Below are 27697 nucleotides of genomic sequence, written 5' to 3'. Positions count from 1 at the left end.
ATTCCTTAAATAATTGCAGTAACTAAAAAGCTTTTCTTTTAAGGAATAAAAAGACTTGGGGCAATCCAAAAGTATTATTGAATTATGCTACATTTGTTGAGAGCTGAAAATTCTGGGCTTTTGTTGAAAGAGTGCATTATTGTCTCATCTAATCTTTTTACCTTAATCACTTTAAATGTACTGACAAGCACAATTGACCAATTAATAGTGCTTATGCTCTTGTTATATCATTTGTAATCCATGATCCTCTTTCTATTGTAAGGGCCTTTCAATTTTTCATGACTCAAAATGGAGGACATGCATAATGAATACAAATAGCAAATTGATTAAATGTAATGCACATTCTATTGCTGGCTAGGTTTACGCCTGTTATTAATGACAGAAATCTAGCAAATTCTCATGAAAACACCAATGACATACAACTTTAAATGCAAGATGCTAGGACACTAGGGGTCTTAAATTTTTCTAATTACTGCATAACAGCAGCCATTAATTTCCCAGATGGCCCCCTTTGTAAATAAGGACATTGGCAGGACTGCTTTATTCAACTTTTTTTTTTTACTTTTGATGATGCAATAACCACCAAGAAACGCGTTTTTTTCTTTGCTATGTTATATTTCATAAGAGATGCACCTGGAGGAAAAACTTTCTTAATTAACAAAACAAAAAGGACATGAGGTATGGGAAAAGAAAATTTATTTTTGGCTGAAATGATTTGTAATTTTTGATTTGTAAATATATTTGTAAAGAGTTCAAAATCTGTATTCCACATAGTAATAGCTAACAATTAGATATAGATTTAAAGGTAGTTGTGCTTTTGTATACATATATCACATTGCTTCAAAGGGACATTTAGCATACTAGTGTCAAAGAAGTGACATAACAAAACCTCTAAAAAATTAAACAAGATGAGCCAGCTGACTTTATATTATGTGTATACTGTGGAATGGAGAGAGCTTCTTGATCCTTCTTGTTGTAATCCTAGACACTGAGGATAAATATCAACAGATCATCCATTTTGCGAGGAGATGTCATGTTTTATTTTCTACAAACATCTCTTTTCAATCACCTGTAATATTTCCTGGTTATGAAATGTGTCTTCTTTGACATATTGGTATATATGGTGATTGATTCATGTACTCTGGGATCTGAAAAAGAGTAAAACAATCCATTGACAAATCTGCAAAGAAAAGTGCTAGAGTGGAGAGATTATTTTGGTGAGACTCCTCATGTAATATTTATCTAACACCCACACCAAGTTGGCTGCTAGAAGTTTACTACTAATAAATTCTCCCTCCTCTATCATGAGCTGGCAAGAATTCAGAATGCTACTAGTAGAAAGAGTGGGCAGTTATTTGCTTTGTTTGTGTACCTAGCAGTGCTATTGACCTAAGTACTGACAGTTAAGCATCAGCCATGATGATAAGCTGTGAGTGGGCAAAATTCCAAAAATTGGGAATGAAAAAGGACTGGCAACACCCTGCTGATAGCATCAACTGTCATTTTGGCAGAACCTAAATCAAGTCCGGTGGATTCCCTTGTCTGTCTTTGGGAGTGTGCACATACACAATAGGCCTGGGATTCATTCAAGCATGTTTAATTTGCTGTGTTAGGGTGACTTTCAAAGGCACTAACAATGCTCATGATAGAAAATGTCAGATTTATGAACACTGGGCAAAAATGGATGCATTATGCAGTTCTAAGAAGGGAACAAAATTAACAGACTCTTTCTGAAGACTTTTTCATTCTATGGAGATGGAAGACAGATTTCTTGTTAAAATTTAGGAAATACACATACCCTCCTCTCCCACTGTCATATGTCTATGTGAGAGAATGAAGAATTCACAACTAGTTCTAAAAAAAGAGCCAAACTATAAGAAAAAATATACTAGCAAGCTTTGGAGTAAAATGCAGGTGGCACTCTTGACACAGTGAAGAACCACAAAAAGGAACAGAGATGAGATTTCCTATGTTGGAGGTGGGAGCAATGTATAGAAAAATAAACAACAGAAAATCATTTTTGAATGATTGTAGGCACATTTTAAAAGGCAAATATGGGAAATGATTCTGAAAAATTACTAGTGAAGAGACTTCTTTTTCAAGATATGTCTCTTCCCCGTCATAAAGGACTGATCTTTATGGAAGCTATGTTTTCAAGTAAAAGAATTCTCAACTTGTCTGTTTCTTTTGAACTTTAAATTCCTACATAAAATCTTGATTTCCTTATGCCATTATTATTCAGAATTGATAAATAATTTTTGTAAAGTGAAATAAAATTAAAATCTATTGTCAGTATTACACTGGTTTTACTCTTTATACCTTGGATAAATACTGTATCTTCAAATAAACCTGCTAAACAAAATATTTATGTGTATGTGTAAGTTTGCAGGAACTACCTAAAGTACCAATGTGCATTGATTCTTAGCAAGGATGCTCTATTTGTCTAATGGACTGGCTTTAAGATATTTTTCAACTAAGGGTAACATTCCTATTACACAGATGGAATCTTATTCTCTTATCTACAGTAACTCAAAGCTGTCACATTTATTTGCTACCATATTTTAAAAAGTCCAACCAATGGAATCATTGAGTCAAAATTCTAAACATGCAAATGAAAGCATCACTAATTAGCATTTATTAAATCCTTGAAGGATATATGATACTCTAAATAGAATAGCTATTTAGAAAGCACTTGAGAATCAAATGATTGATCAAATTTATATTTGTAGTTGTAGAATCTTAAGCCTCCACAATATTCTTCCCCAAAGGGTTTTAATCAGGAAAAAGGCAGGGCTTGTTTCTCCAAATTTCTTTTGTTGGACAAAAGAGCAAAAAAGTTATGAAATATTAAATCTTAGATATAGTTTGTGGTTTGTTTTTCCATGGTTATTCATAATACTATCTAATATGTCTATGAAATAGGCATACAGGCATACATAAATGCTATTTGCTAAATTTAAAGGATAATTTTCATACATCTAACACAGAGAGGATTTATAGAAGATAATCCTTTAAGAGCATGCAACTCTTCACCACCACATGCAGTTATTAGACTTCTTATTTTGCTAAATGTTTAGAAAATCAGTATAGAACAGGACTACAACATTTTGTCACTTTTAGAAAAAACCTTAAAAAATACAATACATTGTCCTAAATTACCTAACTGGATCTTAGTGCTCAATAATAACAAGAACTGAAGAATTGTCATGCTTAAATTCAATCCGAGTATATTAGTTTAGAAGATTTAGCTGAATCTGAACTGCATTGTTTAATCTATACCTTTGTCACTCCTCAGAACAAGTAATTCTAGGTGTAGAGAGCTTAAAAAAACAGTGAATCTGTTTTGTTACCAAAATGCCTCCAAATCTCTTTCTTTTGCCACCCAGGGGATCCAGGCAGCTATCACAGCTTGAAGGCAATAGACAGACTTGTCTACAATGACCATTTTATATTGCCTGTTGGTTTACACTGTAGGCATCTAGTCTATGTTGAAAATGATAGCTGTAGTCAAGAAATCTGAATCTTGGATTCATTACTGTCCAGAGTAAATAACTTACAAACCCTGCTTCAAATACCAGCTTTTATATGTCAATTATGAGTGAGGATCATGGAGTTTCTGAAAGAGATATTATAAGAAAACTCCTTGAAAGAACTCTGCTCTACAAAGTGGAAGTTTTGTGCAATATTTGAGAATATTATAGTTATATAATATATATATATATATATATAATAGACTGAAATGAATAAAGAAAAATTAAGCGGCCTTTAGATGACAACATGTAGTAGGGATGTCAACGGGGCACTGCCTTGATTGATTTCAATAGTTTCTTAATAACCAAGAAGATAAGCAGACAGTATGCTGACAAAGGTGGATTATGTTAAATTGAGGAACACTAGCAAAAATTATTTAAAAAGAAACTTGAAATTGAAAATAGAAATTGTTCAGTTAAAATTAAAATTAAATATTGGTTGTGGGGAGGTGGAAACTATGTAAAGAATAGATATTCATGGAAGAGGAGAATTAGAGAAAATAGGATGCCAAAAGAGATGGGAAACTAAATAGGCAAGATTTTAAAAAGGTCTTTTTTTGAAATTGAGTAGTCAAAAAGAAAAGCAAACAATTTCTAGAAAAGCAAAGCATTCCACAAGGTAAAAATGGTAATGCTATGCCTTGCTATTATAACTGAAATCATCCATAATAGCAAGATTTACTTAGATAAGGGGAACATCTGAGAGATAGAAGAGTTCGTTTATGTATGTTTATATGATTGTAGATGTAGAAAGGCAGAAAAATAAACAAATGAAGAGGACCATAGGGAACCTCATTCCCTTAAAAAAAAAAATACCAGAATGAGCCCTGGCCCCAAAGACAGCAGCAGTAGAACATCAAGGAATTCTCAGATCGAAAGAATTCAAATCAATGGCAGCAGTGTTAATGGTGGAATAACAGGGAGATTTCTGGGTAAGTGGAAGGACTCCAGTATTAAGTCTTTGGACATTGAGTAATTGTTCCTAGACAACACTTAGTCCTTGGCCCAAGGAGAGGCATCTGGGATCAATCATGACTTGAAGCCAAGGAACTAGCTTTCCTCCAATGAACCCAGAGTCTAAAGTGTGTCCAGTTTCTCTTTTTCTAAGTTCTCTCCTTTTTGGGGGGAGAGAAAGGAGCCAAATGGGGAGCAAAGATCAGAAAATAAAGACTTAAGAATGGACTGCAGCCTATTGTGGGGGAGGGAGAAAAGGGAAGGGAAGGGTATGGCAACTGGGTTATTGCCCCCCCACCCCGCCCCCAATAATTGAATGCTTTCCAAATATTACCTCTATTACAAAATTTTGAGATAAAATGAAGAACGGAAGCTCCCTTTTTGTCCATAACAATAAAATAGACAATGAAAGTATATGGTAATGGAACAATTATTTAACAGCTAAGAAATTGATATATGAAAAAAAAAAGACTGTCTAAATCTAATTTGTCTGATTCTGAATCTTAGGGGACTAAGTCAAAATCTAGCTTTATATATCTTAAGAAGTAGAAGTTCTTTGAAGTAAATCTTATAGACTCTAATTCGTATAACTATACAACACTGGACATTATAAATATCTCTAATAGATCATATCACTGTTACTTAAATTAAAGAATAGACAGTTTAGGAAATAACATTTTCTTATTATTTTCCAATCATTTTTAATAGCAAGATTAGAAATCAGCAATGGAAAAAGAAGGTGGCCAAAGATAAAATCCCTGAAGTGCTAGTGAAGACACATTCCACCAGAATGCTGTGTGATAGCATAAGAAAAAAATCTTTCCTTAGACAAAAGGAGAGTAGAAAAATGCTAATGTTGAAAAGTCTAGAAAAGACTAGAGCCTTAAAGTACAAAATATTGATGGGTAAATTTCATTAACCATGAGGTTTGGAATCAAAGCTGCCTTTTCTTCTATCTTGGTTTTCTGCAGATCCTCGGAAGTTTTTTTGTTTACAGGAGAGCATTGTATAAAGCTCTACCCATTCACCTGCATAGCACAGGGCAAGTTAAACAGACACTATGGCAACAAAGGTATTGTTTTTAAGTGAAGATGAAACCACTGAATCATTCAATGTCAGTATCCTTGAGCTCTGAATTGCTTTTCTAGTAGTTCAGATGAATGGCAAACTCTTGTGACCAAGACCACAAAATTAGCGGCCAGGATAAAGCCTCTGAAAAGGTTCCTATTAATCCTGTAAACACAGACAACTCAAAACCTCAAAGCCTATCAAGGTTTAGTTTTTAACAATTTCAGATGGTGAATATAAATGCAATATACAGGATCTTCCACCATTTTAATGTTGTTATCTCTCTATGTAACCAGATAAAATAGTAACTTCTAATGTGCTCTCCTGATAATAATATTGCAAAACAATACAAAAAGCAATAAACGGTACAATTTCTTAAAGTCCAAATCTCGCAAACTATAGTATCTTTCTCATACTGAAGGTATTACAACTTTGTAAAAATGCCATTAGGAAGACAGAGCCTCTTTCCTAAATGCCTGAAATTCATGTCTTTTTTAATTGCCTAGAATTCATGTCAGTTGTGTGAAAAAGCTATAAACATACACAATCATAAAAACACATTTAGACATCCTGAACAAAATCAATGCCATATTATTTTAGTTTATTATTCCTAGTAGAGTACACATTGGTCTTCTTGCTTTGGTATTTATTTATACCAAAGAACTGAAAGAACATAAATGCTACACTTGGGATAACACTAATGCTAGAATTGAGTACAATACATATAGCTTCTGCCTTAATTTAAAAAACTAAAACAGTGTTTAGGAATCATCTTCACATAATATGGGACAAAGCTGAAGGTCACTGTATTATTCATAAAAATGTGGATAAGGATTAAAAAATTACAGTTCATGAGACATGAATAACTGTTAGTTTGCATAAATGGTTTTTTTTCTATCTTATAGGGAAATAAATATCCGAGGAAAGAACGTGCACAGTTCCCTCAGCTTTGTTATCCTTCTCTCTTTGGAACCTCTAATAGCTTTATTCAAGAGGTTCTCTGCTATTCAAAACTTTGCTGCTCTTATGAAAAATTAATGATTGCTTTTTGCTCAACAGAAAAGCCTCCTTATTCTGCACCTGATTAACAAAGAAGCCTTAGTGCAGAAGTGAGATACTCGGCAGGAGAGACTTCTCTCACACCAACACACTGATGGCAATGAGAAAATAGCCTCTGTTAGTTCAAGGACACGAGGTAGGCAGATCATGTGCAGCCCCAACACAATGTCTAACAAGAAATGCATCCCAAACAAAGGGAAATGTCAACAAAAATAGCCAGACACTAGCAGCAGGATACCCCCACACCGTGCCTACTGGCTGTTCAATGCCTGCAGCAAGAAGTGCAATGTTATATTTGCTAGCTATTGTTCTGGAAACAGCCTGGGGGTTAACAGGTGATTGCAGTGCTCCCATATGCAATTTACAAAAGCAAAATAGAGAGGACATTTTTGGTAAAGATATGAACATTCAGAAATCACTTTTGAAATTATGAAAGCCTGGTATTGCATCACTATTAAAGATATTGAGTTTAAATGGTGCAGAGCTAAGCGTAATTATTTTAAAAAATATTTGCAAAGGAAAAGAGGGTAGACATATGGGTACAAAGTTTTAAGTTTTGGAGCTACACACACACATATATACACATAAACATGTATACATATCCCAACATTTAATTTCTGATGGTGCCTAACAATTAAACTCCCCTTTTATCACTGAAAAGATATGATCATGAGACCTGAAGAAGATATGATCAGTGAGAACTGAAGGTACCATTTTATAGTAGCTATATTTTACTTTCCCAACTCCCTATAGAGTTAGTGAAGAAACGATGGGGTGAGAAGAGGTAAGAATCTGAAGGAGTTGATTGGACTCTGAAGGAGTACAGTGTTACATACATGTTTAGTATAAAGGAGCCTTTAAACACAGAGTAAACACAGTTCTAGAGAGGATATAAGCATGAAATGACAGATGCATAGTCATTACTAGCTGTGCATTTTATTTCTGCAATATTTTTACTTATCTTTCAGGATTTTTATTGCCATATGCAAATACATAAGACAATATGGTTATAGAGATGATTAGAGGATAAACTCTTTTCATCTGAATATGGCTAGTAAAAGGGGAAGTATCTTCTGCTTTTTTTTTCTCCTTACTTAAAAAATAAAAATGTTAAATAGGTGAAAAATGATATTTAAGTGGTCTAATGTTATTTGGGAAATGATTTTGAAAGTATATTAGATATAGAAAAACTATATACAAAATATTATGAGAATAACTACAAAAATAAAATCTCAAAAGCTCTTCAATTAAAAACAAAAATCAATACTTATTTTAAAATCTCTTCCAAGGATTTTATCCCTGTCAACTTTTATTATCAGATATCCAAAAATCATTGCCTAATATCAGAAACTTCATTATAACATAAAAATGCAGTTTGGTCCTCAAGGAAAATGGGATAAATATTTTTAAGAAGGAGATATGGCAAATAGTGACCAAAACGATTGAAATACATGCACACATATATGAATATTTCTAATGTATCTGTCTAGTTCATCTTCTGGCTATCATGAAGATAGAACAAGCAGCACAGGCAGTTCAACAAGGAGGAGAGGGAATATACAACTTGTGATTTTTAATGGAATTTTAATGCTCAGTATCTTCACCATTATATTTTATTTTTTTCCTATTCAATTACTTTATCAAATAATGGCAAATTAGAATCAGAACAATTTGATTCTACATAATACTTTTTATTTTGTTAAGAAAAATGATTTGACACAATGTAATTTAACATCATAGAAATCTAAATGAGATAATAAAATTAAGACTTTCTTAACTTCTTAGTTGTATTATGTGATATCTTTGCATCATATAGATAACAGCCATTTATAGAAATCTGTAAAGACTTTAAACATCTCAATTTAACTTCTTTAACCCTTTGGTCTTCATTTTCAGTTCACTTCTTATTTTTCTATTATTATGGGTGTTAAGAAAACATTGAACAGTACCTCCTACACTTCCTCTTAGTATCAGCTCATCAAAAAGGATGTGACCCTAGGAGGAAACATTGTCCTGATCATTTAAAATATATCATTCTTTAACTGATCACACAAGAGATATATGTCACTAAAAACTTCTTAAAATCATAGAATTAGTTTTAAAGATCCTGTATACCATATACTGTCATATTTTTTATTTTAAATGGATTAGTTATCACCTTAGACTCAACATCTTCTTCTCCTGCCCCAGTTGAAGTTCAGAGAATTATATTACAAAAATCTTCTGTGCTTTAAAGTGCATTTAATTTTAAAAAGTTTTTGTGCGTGTGCTTTAGACTAAAAAAGTCATCCAGAATCTTTATAATAATTTGCAACTGACTTTCTATTTATTTCTAACTGATTTATTATTTATTTTTTCATATTTACAAATCCATAAGCTCCTTAAGAATAGGGACCATGTCTTTATTCGTCTCCCAGTACCAGATCAAAGTCTTACACCTAATAGTTGCTTACAATATTTGCAAAAAGGATGAATAATTTTTAAGAAAAAAAATTAGTCATAGAATCATAGATCTGAAGCTGGAAAGAATCTTAGAGATTAGAGATAATCTAGTCCAACCCTTTCATTTTACAAGTGCGGAAAACTGAGGCCTAGAGAGGTCGAATGGTCCATATTCACACAACTGTTAAATATAGGGCAGGATTTGCCTTATACTTCCACTTTGCTGTGATGCCAGCGAATGGATCTATAGGTGGCAAACAATGATAAATGTATAAACTATTATTTTGCTCCACAGAATAAGGGCTAAGGAAATATAGTGGAAAGAGAGTAAGAGAATCAATTTTAAATCTTGGCATTCCTGTTTAATAAGTGTTGATCAAATTATTTATCCTGTCTGTCCATTTCCTCATCTGCAAAATGAAGGGATTGGACTAATGATCTCTTAGGTTCCTTTAGCTCTAAGTTCTATGGGACTTAGGGAAAAATATTAGAAAAAAAACTGGAAAAAAGTCAAAGAATCCATTTAGAATCTTCCATACATGAACCTGAGTTGGAATGCCTCATTTATGGTTAACGAAAAGGCCTAATTAGGGGGGAAAATCCCCTTTAGAAAGTACAAGTCAGTTTTGAAACAAAGCTAGAAATAAAGGTGGTGAAAAGAAATGATTTGTTAGCTACATTCATTTGTATCAATTTATTCTCTGTCAATGGAGGGACTTGCCATCATATACAATGAATCCATTTCACATCTTCCAACTTCACGAAAATACATAATACAAAGGATATTACAGCTAGTCTAGGATTTGCCTTTTACACCCTCCTCTGTTTACAAAAAGAAACAAACTCCCTTGGGGGGAAAAAAAGGAAAAACATGCTTGAAGAAAAGCTTTTGAAATGCTTGCTATTTTTTTGGCCCAGTCAGTATGAAAGCATTTATAGGGAGCATGATACAGTGAAAGAGAAAGGAATTCTGGCTTGCCATATATTAATTACCTCTTGGTGATGCTGGGAAAGTAATTAAACCTTTTTTTGATCTCAGGTTCTTCATTTATAAAATGAAAGGGCTGGATCCAAAGACCTCAAAAAGTTCACTTCCAGTTCTAATTTGTGACCTTAATATCTTATATTTTGTGTAAATAAGATTTTTCTTGTTACTTCTAATAAAGTATATTTTACTTTTTTATGTTTTCTATTAAGGTGATTTTCTAGGGCAGCTAAGTGACAAAGTGGTTAGAGTACCAGGCTTGGAGTACAGAAGACTCATCTCCCTGAGTTCAAGACTGGTCTCAGATATTTATTAGCTGTATGATTCTGGGTAAGTCACTTATCCCTGTCTGCCTCAGTTTCCTCATGTCACAAGCTGGAGAAGGAAATGGCAAATTACTCCAATATCTCTGCAAAAAACACAATTCCCCCCCCAAAAAACCCCCAAAATTCCAACACAAATGGTGTAACTAAGATTAGAATACGACTGAAAAAAATGACTGAAACTGGCTTTCTAGGGTTTTATTCTTTATGTCAAACACTTTTCTTTAGTATGTGACTTCACTGTACTCTATTATTGTTCCCTTTTTTAAATCTGTACAATTACATACATCTGTTCTTTGAAGGATGGCAAAGGTTTTGACAGGAAATAATGACACCCATAACATGAATAAAAATAGCCTTCTCCCACCCACTTCCCAAACAAGCAATTTTATAAAATGTGGCCCAAACAAAAATAAAAAGCAGCAATAAGCTTTGGCAAAAGACAGAAAAATTAGATACAACAAATACAAAGGCAGTTGAAGATGGCAAATGGGCATCCTCAAGCAGAGTACAAATGAGGGACTTTTAGAAGAAATAGCTCAAAATTATCTTTTAGTTCCAAAGTTTTAGAAGAAGACTTCTGTATAACAAGCATGAGTAATAAGAAGACTAGCCAATAAGGGCTGAATTCTTAAAACATGAAAAACTATGCCCTTCCTCATGGGATATACAGAATCTTTTCTTCCTATTAATCTAACATGTGGAATTCTAGGGAGTAAATTTCTGTCCATGTATGACTAGGAGATGATGAAAAGTTTTCTGCTTTAGCCCAAACTACAACATATTCAGTACAGGCTGAGCCAGAACTAAGGGCGCAAACAAATGATTTAAAGGATATCATCTCACCTATCAGCTTTTGAGTGAGGAAGATTGCCATGAGCCACTGATAAGAGAGGGGCAATGGGCCTTATCTCCTAGCTGGCAACACATGATGTGAATGTATGACACCTGTTTCTTGTCTTTTTGTGTTTATTCCTTTCTGGTCACAGGTGACTGGGTATCTGGAAACACAATGGGCCAAAAGTTTCAAAAATTTGGAGGAGTCATGAAAGATTTAGCAACTAAAGTTAGTAGTAGAGTACTGAGCTGGCAGGAGCAGTAGCTGAGTCTGGTGAAGATCGAGCCTTGGAAAATGACCTGCTTGACTCAGCCCTTCTGTAGTTGATTAAGTAACTCATTCAATAATAATATCATAACTAGAAGTGAACTGTATGAAGACTCTGAGTAGAAAGACAAAAAACAAAACCAAAATTAAAAAAAACCCCAACTGCCTAGTGCCAGGAAGTTTTCCTAGGTCACATAGTTTTTCTTACATAGATGCTTCAGTGCCTTTGAAGTCCAAGTCCACTTTCCCCAAGAATCTTGTATATATATGGAATGGGGAGCAAGTTTCCCTCTTGGCTTAGTGGGAGGAATGTTTCTGTAAAAACTGTCCTTGCAATTAATAAGTATATCCCAATAACTTTGGCTAACTGACATCATTTAAACAGTATTAATGAAAGCACATTGGATAGAGACTTGAGTGATAAAATTGGAAAACTCCCAGCCCCTCAGAGCAACCTGTGGAATTGTGAGGGGAGCAGTAGTCAGCTACTTCTGGGATCAAGCTGCTGGTGCTAGTGTGGCATTGGGAGAGTGAGCTCAGGGTGAAGCATGAGATATTAAACATAATTTGTTGGTAATATGAAGAGAAAAGTAAAAATCTTCTGTTCTCAAGATGTTTAAAAATGGAAAGGAAACAAAAAATGAAATATAAAATACACAAAACAAATATAATTTTGGGGGGTGCAGGAGAATACTAATAATTGAGGGAGGATATCAGAAAAGGCCTCCTGTAGGAGATGGCACTTGAGCAACTAGATTAGAGCAATTGTACATGGGGGATGCATGCTGAAAATGACACAATTTTGGAGAGAGTTGAGGGAATGATTATAAGATATCTGAAGAACAGAATAAGAAAGGCATAGTAAGTTTTAAGGGAAACAAAAGGTTCTAAGGTACAAATGAAAGGAGGGATAACATCTTATATGTTATATATATGTATATATATATAACATATAAAAGAAGAAAACTTGGGAAGAAACTCACCAAAATCAAGTTATTTTAGGGAAATTTGAGAATGAAAATGCAATAAAAACAAATAGAAAAAATATAGAAAGACCCACAAAATTATTGTTACAAAATCTTTACCATCAAAGAAAGAGAGCCTAACACAACAATATTAGATGGGTTTCCAGGAGAAGGCATAATTGATAAAAATGTAAAATGCAACTGGATTAAACCAATTTGTTCTCAGAAGATCCATACTGGAGCTAACATAATTGTGAGGGAGTTGAAGATTTATCACAAGGTATCTGAACATATAACAAAGGCATGTTAAAAATTGGGACTTACTAATAACAAACATAGATCATTGAAATAATATTAACAATATGTATGCCTACTTTCTTATTTATCCAAACACTGAATGAGAACAATTTACTTGTGTAGAAAGTGTATCCTAGATAACAGTATTAATAAGAACTAGGCAGGTTTTAAGTGATTCTACAGTAGGCTACATCTTTATCATCAAAAAATTAATTGAAAGATGTAGATATATACAACCAATCCTACTGTATTTACTAACAACAATAATAATCACTTGCTTTGGTAGAGGAAAATATTAATTTTCTTACAACAAAATGAGTTTCCTATTCATGTCAAAATCATACAAGATTCCTTAAAATATATAACAACATAGATAATCTTGTTTGATGACCCTTTGACCATTAATGTTAAGTGACACATATAAATGATGCATGCTTGACAACTGCACCATTGTGGTAAAGATCTAGCATGGAGTACAAGATGAAAAAGGATTTCCAAAATATAATATCTTTCAGATGCTCTTTATAGATGATTTTGTGTAAGCTGCATCAATCTCCAAAACCCTGAAGAGTCTCCTAGGCAAGGCATGTAACCTGGAACTTTCTGGAATTAAACAGGAGGAGGTAAACAGGCTGAATCCCCTGTGGGAAATTGTAGAGCTCCTTAATGATTCCAAACCTCTTTGAAACAAATACTCATCTTTTTTAATACAAATATTCTATTGGTGTTGTCATATAGTTAACGGATATAAGACACTATAGTTCTTGAAGAATTATTACAAGTAAATAACCTTTAGGGAACAATGGAGAGATACATGGCAGGAATGAACAAGCTGCAACATATAAATAAGAAACTATGAAGAACTGAGTAAAGGACATCATTAAATAAAGGTATGATCTTAAAAAAATAGATGGGCTGGTCACTTGGCAAGAATGAAGGCTACCTGGTAGATGGTTTATGAATCTGGTATCTTTGGGCAGTCATGAGGAGCCCCACCCCACCATAAATTGGATGTCTCCCATTCCTCTGGAACAAACTTTGGAGAGGGCAGAGGACTGAGTCTTAGAGGAAGAGCATACATGATTGGGTTATCATTTGCATTAACTAGAAGGCATATCCATACCAATGAGATTACAGATTCATTTCAGCACTTAAAAATAGCATTAGTGAAAATATCTTTTTTTTGATATTACCTGAACACTTCTCATTCTAGCATTTGATACAGAAAGTTGGTTGTAGAAGATGAGAAAATAAATGATCATGCTAGTAGGAGATGCTGAAGTGTTATTTCTGATGTAGAAAAGGGCTGTTTCAAAGCTTTGCAATGTTCTTCTTTTTAGCTCTCCCTGCCCCAAGCTTCAAGTTTCATTTATTTTCTGTCAGAGTAAATCAATGCCAAGAGCTAGAATGGTGTAATGGCAAAAGCACTAGATTTGAAACTCAGACCTCTACTTGAATCTCAGCTCTGGTACTTATGATAAAGTTATTTACTTTTTAAAAAATGGCTTTCACTTTTTTAAAGCCCTGAAACAATTACTTCTCTTGGTATTTCATAGATAAACCTATTTTTACTTATTGACAGTAAAACTATGTCTAAGCCAATCTCCTCTCAAAACAACAACAATAAACAAAACAAAAAAAACTCAAACAAAAAAAGAAACTGAGTAGCTAGATCAGGATTAAGTCTTTTAACCTAGCAAACTTTTATTGACTTCTTACTACTATTTAAGTTTGGTTTGATGAAATATCCCTTGATATAAAGCCTGCAGTTCAGTATTCAGCCATTTAACAAGAGATTCCTGAATGCCTATTATATGCATAGGGTTTTGCTCCTTATTGAAGAGGACATAAAAAGACAAGATACTATGATCTTTGTCCTTTAGGAACAGTTTGTGAAGAATATCAGAATGTGAAATATGGACCAATGTAGAAGTTCAATTTGGGATAGTCTTCTCTAGTTCATGGAATGCTTCACAAAGTAAGGCAGAACAAAATTTGGATCAAATAATCTTTGAACCAACAAAGGTAGAATCACAGATTTAAAACTGGAAGGAAACTTTCAGGTAATCTAGTCTAATCCCGTCTTTTACAGATAAAGGCCAGAAAGTTAAATGACTTGTCAGAAGTCAAAGAGATAGTAAACTGGGATTCAAAACTAGGTCCTTTTGACTCCAAACATAGCATTTTTCCTAAAGCATGACACAACTGACTGCATCCAAAATACAATTTATCAGAAGGAAGTGGTCTTAATTTTTCATATTTTAATTAGATAAAAAATTCTGGTTTTGAGTCACACATACACACACATATTATTTTCCCTACTTTTCATTTCAGGAAAACCATGAGATAATGAGAAGGAAGAAAATTCTAGACATTGGAACTCAGCCAGTGAAAATGTAAAGAGTTGTGAGAAATAAATTAAGCAATAGTAAGGAAACCAATGTCACTGGATCACAGAGGATACAGAATGTTAAGAGGAAGGAGTAAGGTATAAAATGGTCTACATCCTTACTTGTTCATGTTGTCTATCTGTGTGTGTTTTAGTGAAATTCCCAAAGAGACTATTAAAAAGGAAAAAGGACCCACATGTGCAAAAATGTTTGTGGCAGCCCTTTTTGTAGTATAAAGAACTCGAAATTGAATAGATGCCCATCAGTTGGGGAATGGCTGAATAAGTTATGGTAAATAAATGTAATGGAATATTAATTGTTCTATAAGAAATGATCAGCAGGCTGATTTCAAAAGAGGCTGGAGAGACTTACACGAATTGATAGTAAGTGAAGTGAATAGAACCAAAACAATACTGTACACAGCAACAAGATTATGTGAGGATCAACTGTGATGGTTTTCAACAATGAGGTGATTCAGGCCAATTCCAGTATACTTGTGATGGAGCCTTCTGCACCCAGAGAGGACTATGGAGACTGAATGTGTATCACAACAAAGTATTTTCATCTTTTTTGTTGTTTTTGTTTGCTTGTTTTTTAAATTTTTCCTCCTTTTGATCTGATTTTTCTTATGCACATGATAAATGTGGAGATATGTTTAGAATTATTGCACATATTTAACCTATATTGGATTACCTGCTGTCTAGGGGAGGGGAAAGGGAGGAGAGAGGGAGAAAAATAGGGACAGAAGGTTTTGTAAGGGTGAATTCAATATTATCTTTACATATATTTTGAAAAATAAAAGGCCATTATAAAAAAGAATTAACAGTTCATGAAGAAAGCAGTATGGAAAGAAGTAGGACCCTATCGTATAAATTACCTGTGTTCTAAACCATTCTGTTTATTCCTTCCCATGACCATTCCCTACTTCCCATTTGTCATGTCATCTCATCTATGAGTCTATACCGCCTCCTCCTCCAAAATCTTCTGGGTGCCAGTTCCCTCAAGAAGTCACAAATCTATTTTCCTGTGACAGGATATTGTTCATGAAAGCACTCTCAGAGAAAGTTATTTCTCATTGCGCCAACTTCTCCATGAATAAATGCTTCATGATGCCAATAGTTTCTGTCATAGGCATGAATCTTATTCTACTATGGGAAGACCTTCCCATTTGATTTCCAAAGTTTTGATATACTTTTGCCAACTCCATCATCCTATGGTCTCATTTTTGGCTGATTTTTAGGACATCATTCCTTCATTGTTCACTTGATAAAGATACATTACTCGTTTGCCTTTGAACTTGACCTTTCTTCTACCCATTTATGTACTTTTCATCTTACAATTTTCTCCATAAAATACATTGATTCACCTGTTGGGGTGGGATTTGTAGAGATGAGTTCAGAGTGTTTCAGTTCAGTTAATCATACTTCAATTTAAATTTTACTTACAACTTTATCCCCTTTTATGTTTTCTCTTTCAATCACCCTATTTTACCCTGTAAGTCATCATTTTATTTTTAAAAAAATCTCTGAAATAGAATAACTTATTTCATTATGTGTTCTTTTCTTGATTTATACTTATTCAATTTTCTTGTGCTTCTGTTGGAGGGATATTTTCAAATGTAATATGAATGAATGAATAATATCTTGTATAGTACAAACTATTCTTATTTATTACAGAAGTTCCAAAGAAGAAGAAATACTGTCTAACTGTTAATATCAAAAGAGGTTTTATGAAGATAGCTGACATTTGATATGGGCCTTTAAAGAATTGTTTTGATTCTGATAAGCAGAGGAGTAGGAACAGCCCAACCAAAAGCTATTAGGACAAGCACAGGTTGATTTCTGGAGTGGTAAGTTTGAGGCATAAGGATATATGGCAAATTTAGAGAAATAGTAGGAGATAAGGCCATACAGTTTCAGTTCTTAATCAAAATTTTCTACTTCTCTGTGCTTGTAGATGTTTTGTCTGTCTATAGATGGACAGAACTACTCAAAAATAGGGCCTTTCTGGATTATAAAATAATCATAACAAAATTATACTTAAGAAGGAAATGAAAAGTAGAGTCAAAAAAACCTGAGTAAAAACTTGCTGTTGATTACTAGCTATGTGACCATGGGAATCAATTATTTAATTTCTTTGGGTCTTGGTTTTCTCTTCTGCAAAATATAATAGTATCTCTCTGACAGAATTTTGAATAATATGATTTTATATATACAAATTGCAATGTAAATGTCAGCTATTGTTATTAAACAATCTTTAATATTATAGAAGATTGTTTTCTATTTATTTTCCCAAAGATGAAAAGAAAAATAACAGTAGATATTTGCTCACCTTCAATGATTATATAGATTATATACAATATAATAATCTGAACATACAAGAGGAAAAATATCATTCCATTAAAACTCAAAGTGAGAAAGGATATTTTTGAGATTATTGATTTTGTGTTAGGCCATTAAAAATGCAAAGATGCTCTCATAGGAGATATTGAACAAAATGGCCATTAGAGAAAGTCTTTGGTGATATATTGATTGAGCACTAGACCAGTGAATACACTAAATGAAGATATTGATTATGTTCTCAGATACAATACTTATAAAAAAAGAGATCGAGAAAGAGAAAGTCAAGACAAATTTTAAAATTCTGGTATCTCCAGTTATTCATCACACACTGTAAAACACATTGTCTTGGAGTCTACTTGGTCTTTATAGATGTATCCCAGGTACAGTATTTTCTTCTAAATTTATCTAATAATCAGTAGACTGAATCTTGATATCTTTATATATACAGGATTTTCTTTTAAATTTATCTAATAATCAGTAGACTGAGTGCTGATATCTTTACAAATATACATGTTTGACCAATTAACTGATCACAGCCAAGGAAGAAATTAGCTTTAAACCTGATCGTTAGATTTACTTATTGTATATAGGGCTACTTATCCAGAGTATAATTTAATTTAATCGGGATATTAAGCATTGTTGGTAATGTGGATGATTTTTTTTAAGTCCACTTATTCCTCAAGTCCTTTCCATATTTAAGATTTAATGAAATCCATCTTAGTATCTCAAATATCATCAGCATTTATCAAGTTACTACATTGTACCAGGGCACTAGTAGAATCTTAGGGATAGATTCCATATCCATTACCAGCACTAATTTAAGCCCAAATCAGTGATTTTGTCAATGTTCCAATAATATTTTTCGTTCCTCTCTTGAGAAACTCTCCTATCTCTGAGTCTCCTTTTATCAGTTAAAAATCCTTAAAACTTCTTTAAACTAAAGCAAATGCTGATTTCACATATGGTTGTATACCTATGGCATTAAACCTGTTTTTGATAGCTTTTCTCGTTTATTGTAACAATAAAGTTGTTATAGTTGGCTTTTTATTAAGATGTGGATGTGCCTGTATTTGATGACATCTTTATACATGTATGATAAAAAAAGTGCCACTATTGTGTATTTGGCCAAATGAAACACTTGGGTACGCCTATATTTTAATAGTGAATGGCTTACATTTATCAAATTCTCAGACAGCACATAAAGCTAAGTCAGAGAAATATGTACTATCCTACATACACTACTCATTACTGTAAGAATAAAACTGATGAATGTTAGCTTTGGAAATGTTTTTTGGAAACAATGTACAGAAAAAAGCCTTTTTATTCCACACAATAGGGGAATGGGAGAAATCCATTAGCAAAAAATTCTAGTTAACTAAATTCATTCACGTTGCCCAAAGTGATCTCCCTCAACTTCAATGCATGCAGTTGGGAAACCTTGGGGGGAACAAACTAATCATCAGATACATGGGATGATTCTGTTATTGGAAGCAGGCAAAGACACAGCTGGCAACAATTAAGGGAAGAATTTTACAAGTTTGGATGAAAACACATTACACAAGTAATGATTCTAAATGTACCACTATAATCTCATCACCCCTACTCAGAAATATGCAGTAGCTCCCCATTGTTTATCAACTAAAGTATAAGGCTCTACGTAATCTGTCACTTGTTATAACTTAAATGGACTACTCTCCATTTCCTATCCCCATTTTGTCTCTCCAATCTTCTTATTTTTGCTCATGATATTTCTCATACCTAGAATGAACTTTACTTATTTCCATCTATTGAAGTTTTTCACTTCTTTTAAGGTTCAAGTCAGGTGCCACTTGCTTAAAACTTTCTATAATGCTACCCCTCAATGCATATACTTTCCTAGCTAAAAGTGATCCCCCTCTAAAATTTCTCATGGCATATTTCATGGAGTTCTCTATTGCATCTGATTATACCCTATTATAAATCATAATTCATAGGATCATGGGATTTATAGGCCAGAGTCCCAGAATTACAAGAGTTGGAAGGAACCTTAAGGGCTTTGGGGTCCAAATCATAGCTGAACAAAATTCCCTTTACAACATAATTAGGCAGTCTTTGAACTTTAGCTAAAATACTTCTGGTAAATGACAACTTATTACTTTTTTTCAATCGTCAAAAATATGCATTCTTTCCCTCTCACCCTAATCCCTTCAGTTGAGAATGAGGGAAAACCAAAATCCATTGCAAACACATATAGGCAAGCAAAACAAATTGGACAATAGCCATGTCCCCAAAAAAGTCTCATTCTACGCTCTTGATTCCTTTGCCTCTCTATCAAGAGATGGATGAGTTTCATCATTATTCTCATCATGTTTAGTCACTATACTGATGAGAGTTTTAATTCTTTCATAATTTTTTTTTTAACCATACTGTTATCATTGTTTAAAATGTCCTGGTCTGTTCACTTCATTCTAATTCAGTTCGTAGCAAACTTCTCAGGTTCTTCCTAAACTATTCTTTTTATCATTTCTTACAGCAAAAAATGTATTTCAGAATATTTATATCTCATAACTTGTTCAGTCATTTCTCAATTTATTGATATCCCTTTAGATTCCTGTGAAGTCTGGGTTAGCACCCTGGATACTTTAGAATCAGCTAGAGTCAGGATAAGCTCTTGGTCTTTAGGGGAAGTGAAGGGAATGGACGCAAGCTCTCCACGACCTCCCTCATCCACAGCCAAAGTGATCCTGGCTTGTTTTACTCCACCCCCTAATCCCTCCTAAAATTATCTGTATACACCAAAAGATCGAGCCAGCACAGAATAGTGGTTAGGGCAATTTTCCAAGCATATGCTAATAGAGTATTGTCCAATTGGTAATTAGCCTTAAGTGCTCAGTTGTCTGATTCCAGTGCACATATTTAGAGTTTCAGCCCTTTACATCTCCTGCTTTGTTTTGTTTTAGAACACAAGTGGTCACATACCACCTCTGACTTCTCAGGGAGATGAGAACCTTAAAAAGGAGGTGATCACACCCTCCCTGACTTCTCAGGAAAGGAGGTAAAAACACCTAAAAGGAGGTGATCACGCCTGGTAATTAGCCTTAAGTGCTCAGTTGTCTGATTCCAGTGCACATATTCTGAGCCTTTACAGATTTTCATTCTCTACCATCTCAAAAGAAGATTTTTTTATCCTTAAGAATTTATTTTTCCTCAGATTAATCACTTAATCCACTCTTTCTCTAAATCCTTCTCTTTCCAATTTCTGTTGGCTCCACTGTCATCAGGAGTTCTTAGCCTTGTTATTCTTCTGCAAGCTTCAGTTTGTAATAAAAACTATAATTGAGACCACACTTTGCTCTTGGGATCTGAATAGCATTGCTGCTGCTTGTTTCTAAACTTGATCCTAAAGACCTGTGCCTATTCTTACCTTGGATGCCATCCTATACAAAAACACCTCCTCTGTCTGCTCTGAATCTGTGACATAGAACTGGGTAGTGGATGATAAAATTGCCGTTTGGTATTTTGCCTATTTATGTTCTCCCAGCCAAATCTCTTCTAGGATAAACTAACAAATTTAGAAAAAAATGACTCATTGTGATTTTTCTTTGGATTTCCCCATTGGGATTTAGTCTGGTATTTTTCTTAAATCTGTCTGAAAGAGTCTGAGGATGGTGAGGGGAATATCACTGTACTAATTCTTCATTCTCAGCTCATATGGAGGTAATGGCCATTGTGAAAATGCTGTTTATTAAGGGCATGTAGTTATTAGGGGCATGTAGTATGACTACATGGATCCTCCTACAACCAGAGAGTAATGGAGAAGTTCAAACTGGAAGGAGAAAGAGGCCAGAATTTTTAGGTTCTCTCTATTTTTTTCTAGCTATAAAAAGAGAAGTGATATATTTTAAAAAGCTAACTTCTTCAGAAAATTAGCAGTGATTTTGGTTTTGGTTCCTACTGGTGAGGATTTAGGTATTCTTAAGAAATCTTTTTAAAACTTAAAAATATTCTCAGAGAACAGTAGTTTTCTTTAGATGAAACATTTTAATTTATTATTTATTTAAAACATTCTTTTCTTTTAAAATTTTGAGTTCCAAATTGTCTCCCATCCCACTCCCTGTGAGGCTAGCAATACATGTGAAATCATGCAAAAGTACATTAGCATATTAAAAAAAAAAACAAGAAAAATAAAGTGAGAAAATTATACTTCAATTTGCATTCAGAATTCATCAGTGTTTTCTCTGGAGATAGCATTTTTTTTATCATGAGTCCTTTGGAATTGTCTTGGATCACATTGTATAACATTTTGGTTGCTGTGCACAATGGTTGCTCTCATTTTACTTTATGTCAATTCATAGGTCCTGTCATGGTTTTTTTTTTTTTCTCAAATCCACTTGTCATTTATTATAGTACTCCATCATAATCATATGCCACAACATGTTCAGTCATTCCCCAATTGACGAGTATCTTCTAGATTTCCAATTCTTTGCCATCACAAAAACAGCTTAAGCCCTCTTCCTTATCTTTCTTTGGGATACAGACATAATAGTAGTATTGGTGAGTCAAAGGGAATACACAGTTTTATAGTCCTTTGGACATAGTTCCAAATTGTTTCCACAATTGCTGGACCAGTTCGCTATTACACCAGTAGGTATCTATTTTCCCCCCATCTCCTCTAGCACTTGTCTTTTCTGAAAGTTACAAGATGGTACTTCATGGTTGAATTTACATTTCTCTAACCAATAGTGATTTAGAGCATTTTTTCATATGAATACAGATAGCTTTGATTTTTTTTTAATCAATTGGAAAATAGCTTTTTTATAAATTTGACTCAGTTTGATACATATTATACACACATACACATACACACACGTACATATCTGAAATCAGGCTTTTATCAAAAAGCTTTCTATAAATTTTTTTAATATTACTTCATTGTCTATGGTTATCTTTCAGCATAATGTAGTTTCCCTCATCTCTTTTAATGAGGTCTGTTTTTAACTTTTGCTTTGTCTGAGATCATGACTGTGGCCCTCTCCCCACTTTTTTTTTTTTTTTAACGTCAATTGAAATAGATATTCGATTTTGTACCAGCCCTTTATTTTAACCTTTTTCAAGTGTGTTTCTTATGACATATTGTTAGATTACGGTTTCTAACTCATTCTGCTATCTGCTTCTATTTTATGGATTAAGTCATCCCATTTACATTCACAATTATGACTACTATTTCCCTCCAATTCATTTATTTGTTTTTCTTTTTTTTAATCTTGTCTTTCCTCAAATGTTTATTTTGCTTCTAACCACTGCCTCCCTTAATCCACCCTCCCTTTTTATCATACTCCCTTTTATTATCCCCTTCCTTTCCCATTACCCTATTGGGTGAGTTACAATTTCTATGTACAACTCTGTGTATGTATTCTTTCTTTGAACCAAATCTAATGAGGATAAAGTTCAAGCACTGACCTCTCTCATTTTCTCCTCCATTGTAAAAGCTTTTTCTTATGTGTTTCTTTTATGTAAGAATATTTCCCCCATTTTACCTTCTCCTTCTCCATTTCCCAATGCATCCTTCTTTCTCATCACTTCCTTTTTTGTTGTTGGAGATTATTCCAAAATAATTGATTCACACCCATGCTCTCATAAATTCCTTTTAATTGCCTCAAAAATGAGAATATTTTTAGGAGTTACAAGTATTATCTTTCCATACAGAATTGTAAACAGTTTAACTGTATTGAGTCCTTTATGATTACTCTTTCATGTTTTTTTTTTATGTTTTTGTTGTGTTGTGCTTCAATGTCAAATTTTTTATTTAGTGCTTTTTCATCATAAATGTTTGAAATTCCTCTATTTCATCAAATATCACTTTTCCCCCTGAAGGATTTCACTCAGCGTTCGTTTTAATTTTTAGTTGCAATCCTAGCTATTTTTTTAACTTAATATAATCAAAATATCTATTTTGTGATCAATAATGGTCTCCAGTTCTTTTTTGGTCACAAATTCCTTCCTCCTCTACAGATCTGAGAGGTAAACTATCCTATGTTCTTCTAATTTGTTTATGATATCATTCTTTAAGTCTAGATCATGAACCCATTTCAACCTTATCTTGGTATATAGTGTTATGTGTGGGGTCAATGTCTAGTTTCTGCCGTGCTAGTTTCCAATTTTCCCAGCAGTTTTTGACAAATAGTGAGTTCTTATCCCAAAAGCTGGAGTCTTTGGGTTTGTCAAATATTAGATTGCTATGGTTAGTGACTATTTTGTCCTGTGAACCTAACTTATTCGACTGATCGACTACTCTATTTCTTAGCCATTACCAAATGGTTTTGATGATCTCTGCTTTATAATATGGTTTTAGATCTGGTACAGCTGGGCCACCTTCATTTGCATTTTTTTTCATTAATTCCTTTTAAATTCTTGACCTTTTGTTCTTCCTGATGAATTTTGTTGTTATTTTTTCTAGGTCAGCATATCTAGGCTCTTTCAAACTATCCTAGTAACAATAACATCTTTAAGAGTAAACAGGCTTTTTTTTGTGTGTGTGTTGCTCTTTTCAAAACTGGTTTTGGGAGTCTGTAAATTTTTAGTGCTTCCTATACTAGGAGAAGCATGGTCATTGCATTCCTAGCCTTTGTTTTGGTGTTTATCCAGGAAGGGCTCTTACTCCCCTCCACCTACAAGTGCTAAGAGTTTTACTTTGCTTTTGTACTGTGACCACCAGGGCCTTTGATCCCTTGTGACTGATCACCAGCACTCCTCACCACAATGGAACCACGACCCAGCAATGTGTATGGGCAATAGAGTTGCTGATCAGCATCACTTGTTTTTGTACAGTGAGCTCCTAAAGCTGCTCTTGCTGTTGCCAGCTGCTACCACATGTGTGGGCTCCAGACAAGGGTCCATACTGGTGCCATAGATTTCTCCTAACTACTCACAGACTGGAAAAAATTTTCACTTCAATCATTTGTTGGCTCTGCTGCTCCAAAATTTGATTTAAAGAATTATTTTAAAGTTGTTTGAAGGGGAATGTTGAGCGAGTTCAGCAGAGTGACTAATGCATTATTCTATCTTGAAGTTTAAAATTAACATTGTACCTGTTAAATTCTAAGCTGAATAATAGTTTTAAAAATCAGTAGAGAGTCCCCCTTTCTAGGAATAAATCTCTTTTGAGTCATTATCCTTACATAGTCAATAATAAAAGGAAACTATCTTCCTGAACTCAGTCATGACTTGTGTTAAAGCCCATTGTTATTCAGGCTAGATCTAAAGGAGAGCAAAGACTTTACATTTCCCTATTTCAGAGAGCCAAAATGATATTTGTTGTTTGCTGATAAAAGGGATCATAATCAATGAGATATGATGCACATGAAAGGAACATCTTCAGTTGACAGCATACAAATATTTAAAGAAAGCATAATGAATAGGGTAAACTAGAGATCCTAGTAAAAGGAGAAAAATCAAATTTCTTGTTTCATTAAGATTTAATGGGATCAGACTCATGTCTGGAACAGGACAATGAAAGGGTCTACCTTAATCAAAAAGAATATAACAAAGTGGTTGTTGGGATAATCTTGTTTATTAAAAAATAGTGACATGAAGGATTGCAAAACCAAGGTAATGGATAATGAGGTAAAGCTCAACATAGGGAGAAAGAGAAACAAAAGTATTGTTGTGGCTGGAGTGATATACTGGATAGAAGAAGGAAATAAACAAGGTATGAGAGAAACAGATCACAAACCTTGCATGTTATAACAGCACTAGAGAAAGTGAATTATCTGGATACAGTTTTTTCCTGAAAAAATTATCCATTTGCCTAAATGGTAATTTTTTTCTATAGTGAGTTAAAGACAATAGTTTTAATCTTACCTCTGATAGTTATTAGTCATGTAATATCTAGCAAGTCACTTAACAAATAAGCCTCAGTTTCCTCATCGTAAAACTATACAACTTCTATTACCTATCAAAGGATTATTGTGGGGAAAGTGCTCTATAAACTCCTAGTACTTTATAAATGTGCCATATTATAACACTGAATCCTTTACATTTTTCAGTAATTTTTTATCCTGTCATCTGTGCTTATGTGTATGCGTGTATATATATATATGTATGTATGTGTATATAAACATATAGATTATATATGCATATGTATTATGTATGCTTCTGTGTGTGATATTCCCAGTTCAGTGGAGAAAAGATACAAAGACAAGAAAAGGAGGAAAGAAGAAATGAGTAAGAAGGGCAGCTAGAAGGTGCAGTGGATAAAGCAGTAGCCTTGAAGTCAGGAGGACCTGAGTTTAAATTTGGCCTCAGACACTTAACACTTCCTAGCTGTGTGATGCTGGGCAAGTCACTTAACCTTAACTGCCTCAGCCAAAAAAAATGAATAAGAGAAGTGACAAAATATCTAATGTTTGCATTTTAATATGCAAAGCACTTCATTTCCAGGTTCTTTTTTTCAATTGTTCCATATTACAGGTGAGAAAACTGAAGTTATTTGCTAAAGCCTACAAAGGTAGCAAGTAGTGTTTGCCTACTTCCAAGGTACAAATTCTCACTTAGAAAACTTATCAATAATGGCTACTTTCTTCTTCTGCTTTTTTTGATTCACTCCTTGGGCACAGATCAATGAACCATGATCTGGCAAGATGGGTTGGTAGATACTAATTCACTAAATCAAGAGATTTTGAACTGGATGCTGGCTGTCTAATGAGAGTGATTTTTACCATGGAACTGATTCTTATAAGATAAAAATGTACCATTTCCAGGAAAATTTTATAAAAAGGCTGCTTGGCTAAGAGAGCTGGACTTTGCTCTGAGAGTAAAGATCTGAGGACAACATAATGAAAGTAAAGTTTTTTTTCATAGTCCCACAAAATTCTTTTTACTTCATGGGAGAACATAATGAATGTGATGGATTACTGTTTTGTATTTTTCTGTGTAATTCTACTGTTGAGCTATTTGCATTTTGGGCATTTTCTATGGTGAAAACACATTAAACCTAAAATCCATATTGTACATCAAACACCTTTTCCATAAGGAAATCAATGTTCCTCTTTAAGGTGATGACCCTTGGAATGAACTTTGACCCTATTAGTCCAAAATGATTCCCTTATGGATGCTATAAACACAAAGACGAAATGTACTTCAGTATCCTTGGGCCTTGCCATGAACCCTATCATTTAGAACTTCCAGCCTTTTTATCTATTGTGCCACTCAACTTATTTTTATGTGTTGTCTCCTCCAAATATAATGTGAGCTTTGAGAGCAGGGGTTGCCTCAGTTTTTCTTATTTATACCTCTACTGTATAGAACTATGCTTTAGCACATAGAAAAGAGTTTAATAAATGCTTCTTCAGTCATTCAATGGCTCTTGTCTCCAAAAAGGTTACATTCTGAGGAACTAGAGTATAAAAACAAATAGTATGTACCTCATAACCTGAAGAGGGAATAAAAGAAGATTATCAAGCAAGTGTTTAAGAAGGACTTCTTACAGAATAGGGGTTTCTCATTGAATAGATCCCTTAGGCTGAATGATAAAGCCTATGGACTCCTCAGAATAATGTTTTTAAAAGCATCAAATAAAATAATAGGATATCAACAGAAACTAATTATATTGAAATAATCAATTTTTTACAAGTTAATGAATCAGATTTTAAAAACCACCACTGTCATAAAAGTTGGCATATGGACTGACCTAGTTGTAGATAAGGAAGCAATACATTAGAGGTATGAAAAGGATCATCTGGGCAAGGGAAGAAAAGGGAGATAGAATATAGAGTTCAAGGAGGAGAAGGTAGACCAATATGGCTAGATAATGGAGTACATAAAAAAGCAGATTGGGAAGAATTTAAAAGACAAACTGGGGAGACTGTATTTTTTCTGTGGGGCAATCACCATCATCTAGTAGTAACAGGGAAGCAAGACAGCAATCATCCTCATTTAGGTGTTTATCACTCCCCTAATATTATAATAGCTTCCCAACTGGTTTTCACAAAGCTGCCAAATTAATCTTCCTAAGGCTAATATTTTACTCCCCTGTTCAGAAATCTTCAATGATTCCCTGTTGTCTCTGGTTACCATCTATTTTTACAGTTGAATTAAAAAAACAAAATCTTGCCCTTACCTGCCTTTACTTAGTAGCCAAATGGAACTGCTAGTTGTACATTTACCTAGAAATGTTGTTTCTAAGCATTTTTATGCATCTTCTGTCCCTTAGGTCTTTCAGAACATAATCAGCTGTTCAGCTCAAGTGTGCCCTGTCTCA

The 27697-nt window shown here is 33.8% G+C and overlaps 1 long non-coding RNA gene across 1 annotated transcript in view; it reads right to left on the bottom strand.

The window, feature by feature from the left end:
* Nucleotides 1-679: 679 nt before the first annotated feature.
* Nucleotides 680-27697, bottom strand: part of LOC127550688 (uncharacterized) — a 39797-nt gene continuing 12779 nt past the window's right edge. The window contains exon 2 of the long non-coding RNA XR_007950921.1: nucleotides 680-1148. This is a non-coding gene — a long non-coding RNA (uncharacterized LOC127550688). The remainder of the gene's footprint in view (nucleotides 1149-27697) is intronic.

Source organism: Antechinus flavipes, chromosome 2 (genome assembly GCF_016432865.1).
Source record: "Antechinus flavipes isolate AdamAnt ecotype Samford, QLD, Australia chromosome 2, AdamAnt_v2, whole genome shotgun sequence".
NCBI lineage: Eukaryota > Metazoa > Chordata > Mammalia > Dasyuromorphia > Dasyuridae > Antechinus > Antechinus flavipes.
This window is presented reverse-complemented; position numbering and strand designations above follow the sequence as displayed.